A 13,904-nucleotide genomic window follows, 5' to 3' on the forward strand; every position below is an offset into this window, starting at 1 on the left:
TTTCTGATTGCTCCTGTGGGCCTTTTAACCTAATGAGTTGTTTACCCCCGATCATTATTCAGCTGGGAGTGGAGCAAAGGCAGAGGGTGAAAGGGAAGTGGAGAGGCCAGAGGGGGTAGAGAAAGGCAGGTAAGATATAGAGCAAAGTGGTGGCGGAAAGGAGGGGTGAAGAAAACAGGTTATTATAATAAGGAGAAACATTGTACATGCGCACAGGGAAGATCAGAAGTTTAAAAGAAAATGAGAGATAGAGGAGACAAGAAAGGAGGAGGAAAGGAAGGGAAAAGTGTGTGGTGTTATTTATGTCTCCCTCGGCACTCATCTTTCTCTTTTTTTTTTCTCCCTGCGAGCTGTTTTACATCGGCGATCTAATTAAATCAAATAAATCACGGTGCACATACACACACCCACAGCCACAACAGTACCTCCTGATTCTGGGATTGTGAACATCTCCTCCCCCATGCCCCTCCACCCAAGACTGAATAAATCTCGATTATGGTGCATTATACGGCACATCATTCATGTTGTTTATAGATCTAAAATATGCAAACAGACTGAGGGCATAAAAGTGATCGATGCTCAAATGGGCCCTTTTTCCTTTTCCATTCTCATCTCTCGCACAACGCAAAGCACAGTCATTTACAGATGTCTCGTGTCCGATGAAGACATATTGCATTGTGTCCTTACACTGTCCCCTTGTTATAACTTTTTTTCAATTGTCTTTCTGCACAGACCTCAGAAAGGCATTTTATTACGTTCACTGAAGCTCTCTGTCTTTGCTCTTGAGTCATTATCAGATCTAATTAGCTTTGCCAAACCTTGAAGCTGTACTAGGAAAACAAAGGGAAGTTGATCAGTGTTTTTATCGGTCAAAGTTGGACTGTTGTACATGAAACACATGGAGGCAACTATCAGATTCTTAAGTCTGATAGTTTTTTTTCAAGGGTTTGAAATGTATTTTACAGATATTTGTTTTGCTAATTTAAAATTATTTTTGACATGACCCATACTAAAGCATAGTTAATATGATATTTGCAAATTATTTTGCTCCTTTGAGGGTCTTGTTTCCTCTAGTCAAATATACCGGTACTTGTGTTTGTGACTTTTTTGATCATTAATTTTTTTAGCCAAGACAATCTTCTACCACTTTTCGAGTTTGATTCATGTGATTCCTTCTGTCAGATGTGCCGTAATTGGTTGGGCGCTTGATTGACAGGTAGTGGGTGGAGTTAAAAATGTGACAGCGTGAGGTTTTCCAGTGAGCTTATTCAAATATGTAGTTGGGGAGATACTATACTATACTATACTATACTATACTATACTATACTATACTATACTATACTATACTATACTATACTATACTATACTATACTATACTATACTATACTATACCATACCATACCATACCATACTATACTATACTATACTATTATACTTTGCTATGGAAACAGTATATTTAGTCATGTTCATGTTATGCTTGTTTTGAACACGCTGTTCATATGAATATAGAACCCATTCTCTAAATCGGGATACCATAAGGTTTGTTTCTTGGACCATTATTTACTTTATGCATAAATTGTTTTGGTCATAACATTTGAAAAAACATCCTTCCAGTTTAATGCTGACAATGCTACCATTAATGGTTTTGTTCCTAATTCAGCAAAGGTGCTTGTTCCATTGACTTCCATTGAATTCAGTATGTGTTTTCTGTTAACTTGTCATTGTATTTTGAGTTCTGTTGCTACTATTTTTGTCCAAATATATCTTGTATAAGAGGTCTACAATGTAATGAGACATACCTGGTTATAAAAAGGTTAATTATAATAAAAAAGTGAAACTTGAGTTACAGTGCAGAAGTAGCATGAACAACTTGGTTGTGCGGTTTTGTAAATTTGTTCCAATGTAAATTAAACCACAACTTTGTAAAATATGTTTCAGCGATGCATATAGTGTATGAGAAAGTCAACACAGTAAATTGAAACTTACCAGTGATTCAACTACTGTAGTTTCATCCATCCTCCACTGACCTTATAACTCATTTTGTCAATACATGTAAATGTAAAACATTACATTTATACACAGTCAACATGAAATGACAGCTTCATGCTTGCAAATACAGCTTGGTGAAAGCCAGATTAGCCAGTGTCTTTAATTAAAGGAGATGTACAGTATTGAAGAAGAATCAATGCAGAGGTTAACAAGTGCTGACAAGGGCAGAACAGATGGCGAGGCATCATTAAGATACAGTATAAGGAGGGAGACAGGATTAGACTTAGAGCCAGGCTCTGCTACACTTTTCCCTGTATAAATCCACCTTTAGACCCAGACCTACTGTAGCCATTTACTGTATTTTCTTATTGCTTTACAGAGGGTATTATGGGTATATCATGTTCAATTTGAAATTTAGCTGTTTGAGGCCTCTGCAGGAATGAGATTCATTTGCAAAGCTTCTTGAGACTAAAGCTGGCCATGCTTTTGGACCTCTGCTCCTGCTTTGGCCTGGTTTTGTTTTGGGCTTAACATTAAGCCACTTCTTGGTTTTTTTCACCACCAATTTATGAAGCAAATCTGTGCTCTCTTTTGTACGACACTGTACTCTGTACTACACGGTTGTTGCAGGTGTATGTAACAATCCTCTCATTAGTTGTAGTCAAAAATCCAAACACATTTCACACATCGCCAAACACTAGCTGTGCAAAGACTAAATAAATAAATAACATTAAATAGATTTTATACACTCGGCTGCACTACTTTAGTTTTCTTCTACTTCCCTCCTGTGAATACACACACACACACACACACACACACACACACACACACACACACACACACACACACACACACACACACACACACACACACACACACACACACACACACACATCATTGAATTATTCCATCAACATCTTTTTCTCTTTTGCTTTTAGTTGTAGTCCTCCCCTATGTCTCTCTCTCACTTCACTTTCCACCACACTGAACTAACTGATAAAATATTAAACTCTCGTCTGAGACAAACTTCCCCTCTAATTAAAAAGGTTTTAACTTGTCCAGTGAGTTTGTTGGCCGACCTCAGAATTTGAAGGCAGTGATTCAAAAGATAGAACAGTGTATTTCCACTTTTGGCTGTCCTTGTCTTGATACTATTTATGCATCCTGTCGCACACTTAGATATGAGGAGAGTGGTTGACTGCGATATTAATAATTATTGATTCTTTGAGAGTTTTAATATTTGACACCTTCATAGGGCAGCAAAATGGAGAAAAGGTTAAAAGGTTAGCAGCGTCACGTCACAACAAGAAGATCTTGGGTTTGAATCCTAACCTGGCGTCTTCTTTTCATGTTCTCTCTGTGTCTGTGTAGGTTTTTCCCAGGTGCTGTCAGTCCAAAGCCATGCACTGTGGCCATATTGGTGAATATGAATGTTCCAAAGGTGTTAATGTCAGTTTGAATGGCTGATTGTCTTGTAATGCCCCAGCCCTATTGTGAATTGGTGACCTTTTCAGGATGTTCCCCCTCTTGCCCGATCTCAGTAGGGATGGGCTACAGCTCCCTGGGGAACCTGTAAAAGATAAGAGGTTATAGTAAATGAATGTATTTTCAGATTAATCTGACAATTGAAGCTTAGCGAAAGCTATAAATATATTCACAATTCATTATCCAAAATAGCCATCAGCATTAATTACATTGAATACATTTCATGAAGACCTCTCTCTGTCTATTGTAATGACAGGTTACTGTTAACCAATGTGTGAATGGTATCACCAACATCTTTCAAGGTGAAGGTGAATTTGAATCCTTTGATTTCAAAAGATGACTACAGAAATACAGCTTTGACAATGGAGATACACTCTGAAATGGAAATGTCATTAAACATTAACAGCAGAGAGAAAATGTAGGCCTTTTTAAAGGCACTTTAAGTTTAAACTTAGTTCGCTTTATTTGGTTGTTGCTAATGTTAACGGCTAGCTTATCCACTGTCGACAGGTAGGTTCATACAGTTGTTAGTTTTTGTCAAGATCTTGTGAGTAGGTTAGCAGCAAAAAGAGGTGGGCCTCCAAAGCAATCATCACAAGTGCAATAAGAAATAATAGATGTGGTAATGATGAAACTGGAGATCCCAAGGCAAAAAGCCTACTTGTTTTGTTTTGTTCATATTCTTTTCAGAATGGTTTCTTTCGCTTGTCTTTTTACAATTTCCCTTGTCTGACTGTCCAAACTAATGGCATCCAGCTCTCATACAGGTGCTAGAAGGGGCCATTGTCATTGCAAATCTGACAGTTTTCAGAGGGCACAAATGTTTATCTTCTTTGCCTCGGTCCGCACCTAGAATTTGGACCATTTAATCTTCAAATGGTTCTCAGACATCAAATCGCATAAGTTGGACACATCTTCTATCTGTAAATCTTTCTCTCTTCTGTTCCTCTAGTCCTTATTAGCTGTTTTTCACTAATGACCTCTGTGCTTTTATTTAACTCTTAGCCTCACTTTAATATTAATAGCTGTCATGTCACCCCATTCACAAACACTTTGCTCCATTTGAATTTACGTGTCCATGATCCCTTCTGACTTGTGAGTCTTTTCGGTTAATTTGAGCTACTTTAACTGAACCCTCTAAAAGAAGAGTTGCCACCCCCCCAACACTGTATGCGTTTAGAGACTGTATTTTTCTCCAGATTTTGGGGACTATACTCAAATGAATGCTCGTGGGTATCTTGTGCATATATGAGAGAATAAGAGAAAGTCTGACAACCCATGTTTTGCAATCGGCCAAGACCGTTTGCAACCAGACACCCCAAGGTTTTTTTCATGTGTATGTTATTGTGACATATTGAATCTGTCCCTAAGCTTTGTTGGCTCCAGTGCAGCATGGGACCTCGGGGACACTCATTTATCTTCCTGGTCTTTGCTGTTGGGCACAGCTATGTTGATCCTGATTGGCAGTCATTACCAAACCCCAGTGAAAAGACACGCCTCATTGGTTAAGAGCAGATTTGAGGGCTGCTTGAAATGAGGGATAAAGAAGTGTGCATGCGTGAGTGTTTTATTGATGAGCCTAAGGTGTACACTGGATACTGTGTTATTTGGTACTAGTAACTACAAGGATGGATGCATAAAGATGTGACACATACATAAATGTCTTTAGTTTTACTTTTGTTTTCTTAAATGAAGTCAACTGTTTCTGGTTTCATGCTGTTTGCAATAACTTTCTGAGCCTGTGCATCTGTGGACTGTGACATATGTCAGACGTGTGCATGGGTGTGTGTGTGTGTGTGTGTGTGTGTGTGTGTGTGTGTGTGTGTGTCTTTGTGTGGTCTGGGTGTGCCTCTCTTCATGCCTTTAAGCAGCAAGGCACTTTAAATGGAAATGTACTTGACATTTAGGAGGAGATGTAATCAGTGCCCATTAGAAAGCAGCTGATTTCCTCTTCAGAGCTCCCTCACCACCCACCCTTGCCTGTCTTGCTTCACTTTCTTTTTTCTATCTTATCAGAGTATATAATTTCTTTTACGAACCACTGATATATTTCTTTCTTTCAATATTTCTATTTCTTTCACTTTCTGCCAACTGGACTTCTCTCTCCATCTCAATTGAATTTACATGTGCTCTAGCTTCCTCTGCCCACTCTCTTATGAACCTCTTCCCTTGTCTTTCCCCATCAGGGTTGGGTAGGTCAAAATTAGATTTGAGATTTCTTTTTCACATTTTTGCTTTGTTAATCTCAGTGTCATTATCAGGGTACATCCTCAAACAGCAGGGCCTTTTATATGATGGCAAATTATGCAAAGTGGTAATTTATTTGTATCGAAAGCTTCAAATCAAAGCAATGACCAAATCCGCATGACATTAATGGAATTTAACTTAAGTTTTTGATGTTACACTAATGCCTTTTCCCTAGAAGATAGAGTAGTGTGATTTCATCTCTGTCCCTAAATGAACAAGAATCTCAGTTCCTTTAAAAGCGTCTGGTTTTAGACTCCAGATAATCAGCTCAATTATATTTATAGTCTGCTAACATTTTATTGGAAACTATGATTCAAGATTAAGCCATTCATTTCTCCAACAGGATATTTTTATAAGGAAAACATGGAGGAAAAATAAGTCTTGATTAACAACCAAGATGCTGCTAGTCTTAGCAGAACTGATTAAAACTGATAAAGGTGTGTGATGAAGAAACAACAGATTTCTGTATTGATTAATGGGTCAGTAAAAGCCAAATACAAAAACTGTTTCGATAGTTTTACTTGGAAAAAATGATAATTATCAGAATTGCTAAAAGATAATTTCCTAATAGAACCAGTTTTGTTTTTCATGTGTTGCTGCTGTAATAGTGTTCACAGTATGTGCTTTTATTTTTGAAAAAATGCTGCTGTATTTTCCATCACTGGCACCATTACAATCAGTGGTCTGTTTTTTCCCGCATGTTGTTGGCACTCCCACTGCTCTTGCTCTGTTTTTCCTCATCAAGAAACTGCTGTTAAAGAATGGAGGTCTGATTTCATTTGCAGTATTTTGTGTTCATCTGAGTGCGATTATAAAATCTTCCCAGGGATTGTACCAGGCCAGTTTGTTGTGACACAAAATGATGGAAACAGTATCTTGTTTAGCATATACTGAGTCGTGCATCCTTTGCAAAAAATTTTTTGGCTCTCCAAGGAAACCAAACAATTTATGTATCATTACTGCAGTTGTCATTACTGCAAACACATCCTGTATGTTAGGAAAAGTATGTTTAATCATTCATCATGCGTGAACATTTTGATTTCCAGCTTGTGTGGACTTTCATCTGTCATTTGGATAAAAAAAAAAAAAGAACGTGTGATAGATGGAACTCTTCAGGAGAAAACCAAGATCAATTTAGTTCACATGTTGAGACTGAACAACAAATAAGTCATGTCATTTTCTAAGGGAGGCTCAGAGGACTGAATAATAAAAATGATGAAAACAGGTGGTGTAGGAAATCATTAATTAATGATAAACAGCAGAGAGGTGAGCATGTGTCAGCACAGCGCAGATGCCTCAGTGAGAGTCATTTGATTTCAGATCACAGAGAAACAGAATACAGAAATTCAGTAAGTGAATGGAGCAGAAAAAAAAAGAATGTGTGTAGGAATTGGAAGAATCAGCAAGGGTGATGCATATGGGACAATTACAAGCAATACAGTCTGGCCATCTGTATCTGTTACTGGAGAGGAGCCTCTGTAATGATCAGACTGAAGCGGTGGATGATATCGTTCTTTGGTGAACAGTGAAGACAAAAAAAAGGAAACATTTTTACTGGTAAATTTCATTTTCCATGTGTAGACATGCATCAGTATCCCCCAGAAACTCTCTTATTAGTTCTAATCCTATGTCCACCTCATTGCAAAATGTGTCCTGAAGAAATCGGAAAGTAATTTTCTGAAGCTTGCAGCAGATTACTACATGGCTGTTTCTGTAGAAAGGCAAAGCAGTTTGTACTTGAGAGGAAATGTGAAATGAATCCATTTCCCCATCTCACTATTTGAGTGTAATGGACAGTGCTGGCATGAAAAGGTTCAAGGCATTAGAGACATTGAAGGTCAAGTGATTTCATCGTTTCACAACTAAGCTTTGTTGTAGGTATTGTTTTCTTTTCCCCCTCTCTAAGTAATTCATTCTGCTATTGGGAATTAGATTTTGTTTCTCTTCCAGCTGCACTTGTCCTGAACTATGAATATGTTTGTATGTCCTTGTGATTGAAGATGATTTTATGGTTGACAGTAAAAGAAAACTGTGTCTGTAATCATAATGATAAAACTCATATAACCTTCATCAATAATTTACTGTAGACATGTACCACAATAAAGAACACTAAACCTTGAATCATGACAGACGGCAGTTTCTTTTTGGAATGTTTATTTCCTCAACTTTGTATCCCAAATGATCAATTATCCATTATCATTTAATTTCTTTATTTCCAGTGATACTCTGCTTCTGTATCTGCATATGTTTTAATCATACATTACTTAACAAACCATGTTCCATGAAAAGCTTATGACCTTTGGTTCCAGTGCATGTTTAGTAGTAGGTGTTATACAATGATTCATAGTGGATTAGGAGGAGAGACCCTAGATGATGCAGACTGTGCATGCTGTATGATGGGTTTCCATTGGCAACTACTGGATCTACACTGATCCGGCAGAGCATCATTATAAATTACATGTATACATGTATGTTACAATGTGGACGTGTCAATATAGTTTGATTGCCCAGATCTTGTAGAATGTAGTATAGAAAACATTTTTGCTGCTTTTCCAGGCATCACAAATAATTAATTTTCCATTCCAATGGAATGTGATGCTTTGCTTGACTGATTCACAACACACAACAAATAATCAAAAGGTAGGAGGTAAATATAATTACTAACACGACAAGATTGTAAAACAGCATTGAACACATGTAAAATTATACGTACCTTTTGAATCACCAATTAAAAACTGCGAACATCATTTGCTGTTCATCGATCTGCAAGTGTTTTTGTTCAGACACAGTGTGTATATGTATGTTTTTCTTTATTGTACTTTGATTAAAAATGTATGACTGTTCATGCTGTTGTGTAAATACCAACTTTTATTATAACTACAGCATCATTTAGACTGAACACAACCTTTATTTAGCAAAGAAAACAATGTATTGACTGAGAATTGATAGCTCATACATCAGCCTCATGTGCAGGTCCATGATTTTGTGGGTTTGCATGCTCTTCTGTTTCTTTCACATATAAAACGATGAATTAAAATGTAAAGTGAGTGAGTTTTGAACTGCCAGGCAGGAGGCCTAGAGGAAGACCAAAGAGGAGGTTTATGGATGTAATGAGGGAAGACATGAAGGTAGTTGGTGTGAGAGAAGAGGATTCAAAGGACAGGGCTAGATGGAGGAAATTGATTCGCTGTGGCGACCCCTGAAGGGAAAAGCCGAAAGGAAAAGAAGAAGAAGATGGATGGTGTTTTCAAGCAGTGTTGCAGCCACATTGTTTATATCTCTACTTTTACCCTTTGTTCATTTGTGCATATACACCAATAGATTCAAGCTTTTTCTCTCTGTCTTTCTCTCTCTCGTTTTGTAGCAGATGCATCTTTTAATCTTAGATACTGCTATGAAAGTGGAAAGGAAAGGAAGCTAAGTAAACAAGGACACTGTGTGGCTGGGAGACTACATAAGACACTATGTTACAAACAAAAGACTCTATTCTAACCAAGATGAATCTGCTGAGCTGGTCAGTTAACGCGATCGACAGAATTTTTTCCACCAGACCTGTCGGAACTGGTGAGCGCCATTGTCCAGATGGGACTTTTTTGGCTGGCTACATGCTGGACAGCTGGGATACTTTCAAAACTATGTGTCTGGCCCCACTGGATGTGGAGGACGTCGGGGATGTGTACATCTTCACCACCATGACAATCGGGATAACAGCATTGGGATTTGGTGTTTTCATGCTGCACCGCAAGCTGAGAAAAATGGGATTACAACAAACCAAAGCACAAGAGGATACCGACCGAGCAGCAGAGGCAACGGCCAGGGTGTATAAGGAGGCTATGGCCATCATGCTGAATGAAGCCATAGCCAGAATGAGTGACAGGCATGAGGAGTCCGATGCTCGGCTCAAGGAGGATATCACCCAAAAGCTGGAGAAATGGGGAAAGTGTTTGGATGTGAAGGCCAGAAACCGTGATGCTGAAGCCAGTGATTAGGAGTAAACAACCCTTGAAAGGAATAAGAACTGACAGGAATAAGAACTGACAAAGAGGTGTGCAAAGACGCACGCCGATTGGACTAAATGGACGGATCAAAACAACAATGTACCAGAATAAAATGATTGAAATTGATTTGTGACATGCAAAGTATGTATTGGTTGACAATGTGCTGTAATGAGAGAGATGTTGTTGATTTAGGGGACGGGAACCTTACAAGCCAATGGCTTCTACCCATCAACCCTTTTTTTTCTTTTCGGATGATGTTGCTGATGTCTCAACACTGATGAAAGTAAAATCTGTTGTAATAACATGTCTGGAAAAAAGAAAGTAATCTGAATAAATAAATAAATACAAGAACACAGACGTAATTCTCCTGCAATCTTTTCCACAGATCATCAAATGTCTGCGTTTGTCTCCGATCTACAGGTAGACATTAAAAGAAGAGTGAAAAAGCAGTGAACAGGCCCGCACAGATTTGACGTTACCAAAGAGGAATTTGGAGACAAAAATGGAGAAGGGTGGTCTGCTAAAAGCTTTTATTCGAGGCGAAGATGGTATCTCACCAAAGACTTGTCTTTCGAAGTACAACACTGCTATGCCTGTTTGTGATGATGGTACAAAGATACGGCTGTTTCTTATAGCTGTGTCAAACCATGCAGTGCTCATTAGAGTAACAGCAGTGCATCTCCAGGTTAGATAACAGACTGATATTTTGATGGATGTTGGTTACTGGCCCTGGTACTTGGCTGTTAAATGATGGCTAGGGGAATGGACTGCGTAATATGACTAAACAAGGGACATATAACCATACACATGATAAATATGTAATTTAATTTGTCATGATGTTAATATAGTAATGTTTATAAGGCAGTAGATGATGCCAGATTTTTTTTGAGCCTCTTGACAGAATTTAATTATTTGAAAGCACTGTATTTACATACATTGAGCTGCAGTTAACTCCTGGCTCACACAGACACGTACCTTGAGTATTAGTTTCTGTTTGGTCTCAGCTTTTGGACTTTAAATAGTAGTCTGAAGGAGTTCTAAAATGGAGTTTTAAGATAGGTCTCAAAGAGATTAACGAAAGCAATTTATTTAGCAGGACACTCAACCATTTAACATACATTTAACTTGTGATCTTATCCAGTGTGGTTTTTGGTCCAGTACATCAAAAAAATTGATTATAAAAAGCAGAAACAAAATAAAAGCTGGAAGTAACAACATTATACTCATTTAATCACATGGTTGTAACATTGACACCCAAAATAATAGAGTATGATGGTATGTATATTTCTGTTTTATCCTTTACTATCCATTCAATCCTAGCTGCAATTGGCAGCGAGGACTTCACTCATTTGCAATTGTACTGGCTCACAAATAATCATTTTGTTCTATTTGGCGTCTGACTTGTTAATATTCCACCTGCTCCCTTAAGTAATGCTGCGGGTAAACACATTATTTCAGCCAGTTTTAGGCAGATTTTCATTCATCCCAAAAAGCAAAGGTGGATAACCGAAGGCTTTAATTCACTGATACTGCCGCAACTTTGCATCAGACAATTACCAGATTCATTTAGTGAAATACTATAAAATTTAAAGTCGGGATCAGAGCTACTTTCTTCTGAACTGAACTAAACATTTGTTTTCTGCAATACTTTACATAACTTGGTAAGTTTTGAAACATCCCCCCCCCTATAATTACTGGATAACCCATGCCACACAGGGTTTCTCACATGAACTTGTAAACCTGTAGTTAGTGGACCTTTCATTCAATGGGCAGGTTCTGGGACAGACTTCTGATAAAAAATAGATGTTATATTGGAATGAGATAGATTGTGTAGAATGGACATTACAGACGTTAACTTCGGGGTTGGCAATGTGTGAGGCACTTGCCCCTTTTTGAGCCACTACAACCACTGCTTTGCTTCTGGTGTTTGCTATCCATGACGGTTTATTCTAAAACAAATACAGTAACATTTAATCCATCACAGCCACAATCCTAAAAACTGCCACAGGACACCCACATAACATAAAATAGAATATCAAAGATGGGGGGCACAGATGGCCTAGTGGTTTACTTAGGTTCACCTATTATGCATGATGCTGTCTACTGAATTTGGAATTTTTTTATTTCAGTTTATTAGGCTGATATGTGATAATTAATTTTATTGGTCATTGAAAAATGCAGTATTGAAAGTAGAATCAATGAATAAAACTGGCTATGTGGAGCCACTTTGCTTTGAGTGACTTAAGCACAGCATCCAAAGGACTACAGCTTTTGGTTTAGAACCCTCCAGTAAGAACAAGCTCATGACTGTTCACAACAAAGAGTCAGCCCTCTTTGGAACCACAAAGTGTGAACTACAGGGCCATTCCTGTTGTTACTGGTGAGGACATCTTCTTTACAGTGTCAGGAAAAGACAACACACTCCCAATTTACAATATATGCTACACAATGATTCTGAGATTAAGGAGGAAGTCCATAAGTTTTACCTTCGAGTGTGCATAAACTACAGTATTAATGTTTTTTTTTTTCAAATGTAAAACCTCAAGTTTATGGTTCATCCTAGTGGCACCGGGCATGAGAAGCGGGCGCAGTATTTACTGGTAAAATAAGTGTGCATGTTGCAACTCAAGTCACCAGAGGTGTCTCATACTGCAGTGCATACATGCCTAACAACATGACATGACTAATAACAACAGTAACGATCTAGTCAAGAAAAGATTTGAGCTTTTTGTCCATTTCTGACAAGTTGGTTTCTGCTGAACATTCAAAAAGTTTGAAATAGTTATCCATTGTTGTAGCACAGATTCATATTGTGTCTTTGGCATAAAAGATTTGGTGGCTGTTTATCTAAAAAGTACTCAGTAATTATGGCCTTATTCACAACACGGTAGCATTCTTCTAAATAAAGGCGACATTTGAGTAGCTTCCACTGATGGAGGGTTTGGGATTAGTGAAGAGGAATGTGATTTTCTTCATTAGAATGGGCAGTTGTGTGGCTTTGCAAAGGATTTCATTCTTAAAAGCCTATGCATCAGATAGACAGAGAGGAAGATAATAAGACAAAATCAGGTGGTGGTGGAAAGACCTATTACCAGACGCCCGAGACAAAGAATGGAAGAACAATCAAAAATGAGAAGTGAGTGAGAGACTGACAGTAAAAGGAGAAAGGAGAGCGTATCTTATTTGTCAAGTCATTTGTAAAGACAGAGGAAGGGAATTGGGAAAACAAAGATGTGCTCTTCTTGTGCTGCTTGTTACTTTATTACAGCTTGCAGATACAATTAATCAACAAAATGCATGTAACCAATTATGCTAGATTTGATCTGGCTGCAGAGTTAATTCAATGGAGATCCCTGGTGATTTACGAGGTTTAGGTTATTGTTGACTCCAGTTGGGAGGTCTGATGTTCTAGTGGGAGATGAATAAGGGTATATAAGGAGACTTCAAGAGTGATCTAAAACGACATCACTCAGCAGAACACAGTACCACAAATATCTGACGGTCTTTTTTCTAATATTTATTTTAATTATCAGCTTTTTTAAAAAATTATTATTGAGCTGTTAATCCAGAGACTGCTTGTTTAAATAAGACCAAACTTTTTTCTAAAGACAAAAGAAAAAAAAAGTGAAAAAAAGTGCATAAATGAAGTGCAGCTCCTAGAACAGGTAATTAGTCTATGGAATGTGAAATTCGCTGAAATATGAATCTTTTGTTACTATTATAGGTATTTCATGGTATAATAATCTAATTCTTTGTAGTTGTACACTGATAAATGTTTAGTCATCCTGTAAAAAATTAATCAATTCTAGAAAGAAGTTCCCACAGGGCCACTTCCAAATCAGCTGATTGAATTTTTTTTTCAATATGTAACTTAATGATGAAGCCATGCAAAGTTGTACATTCTTATAATGTTAAAATGTGATCCTAACAGCAAGACTGTCTCTATGTGTAATTCAATAAAATGTATGTGACGTTTATGGGATGTGCTTTAAACAAAACTAGCCAAACACAATCTTAATGAATCTTCCAGTCCAATCCACTTTACTTCTATAGCACACTTCAGTACGTAAACACAAGATTTCCAAAGTGCTGCACTGTCAATATATTAAAAAAAACCAGACGCACCATAATGTATTTAATTAAAATTAAATATAAATTAACATGTAATATTTTGGTCACTTGAAA

At 37.6% G+C, this 13,904-nt stretch overlaps 1 protein-coding gene across 1 annotated transcript in view; it reads left to right on the forward strand.

Moving 5' to 3' along the window:
* The window catches only part of stpg2 (sperm-tail PG-rich repeat containing 2), a 65,044-nt gene extending 55,071 nt beyond the window's left edge, over window positions 1-9,973 (forward strand). Inside the window, exon 13 of the mRNA XM_068311505.1 lies at window positions 9,086-9,973. The gene's annotated coding sequence lies outside the window, so the exon portion shown is untranslated. The remainder of the gene's footprint in view (window positions 1-9,085) is intronic.
* The last annotated feature ends 3,931 nt before the right edge of the window (window positions 9,974-13,904 follow it).

This window comes from Antennarius striatus, chromosome 3 (assembly GCF_040054535.1).
Source record: "Antennarius striatus isolate MH-2024 chromosome 3, ASM4005453v1, whole genome shotgun sequence".
Classification (NCBI taxonomy): Eukaryota; Metazoa; Chordata; class Actinopteri; order Lophiiformes; family Antennariidae; genus Antennarius; species Antennarius striatus.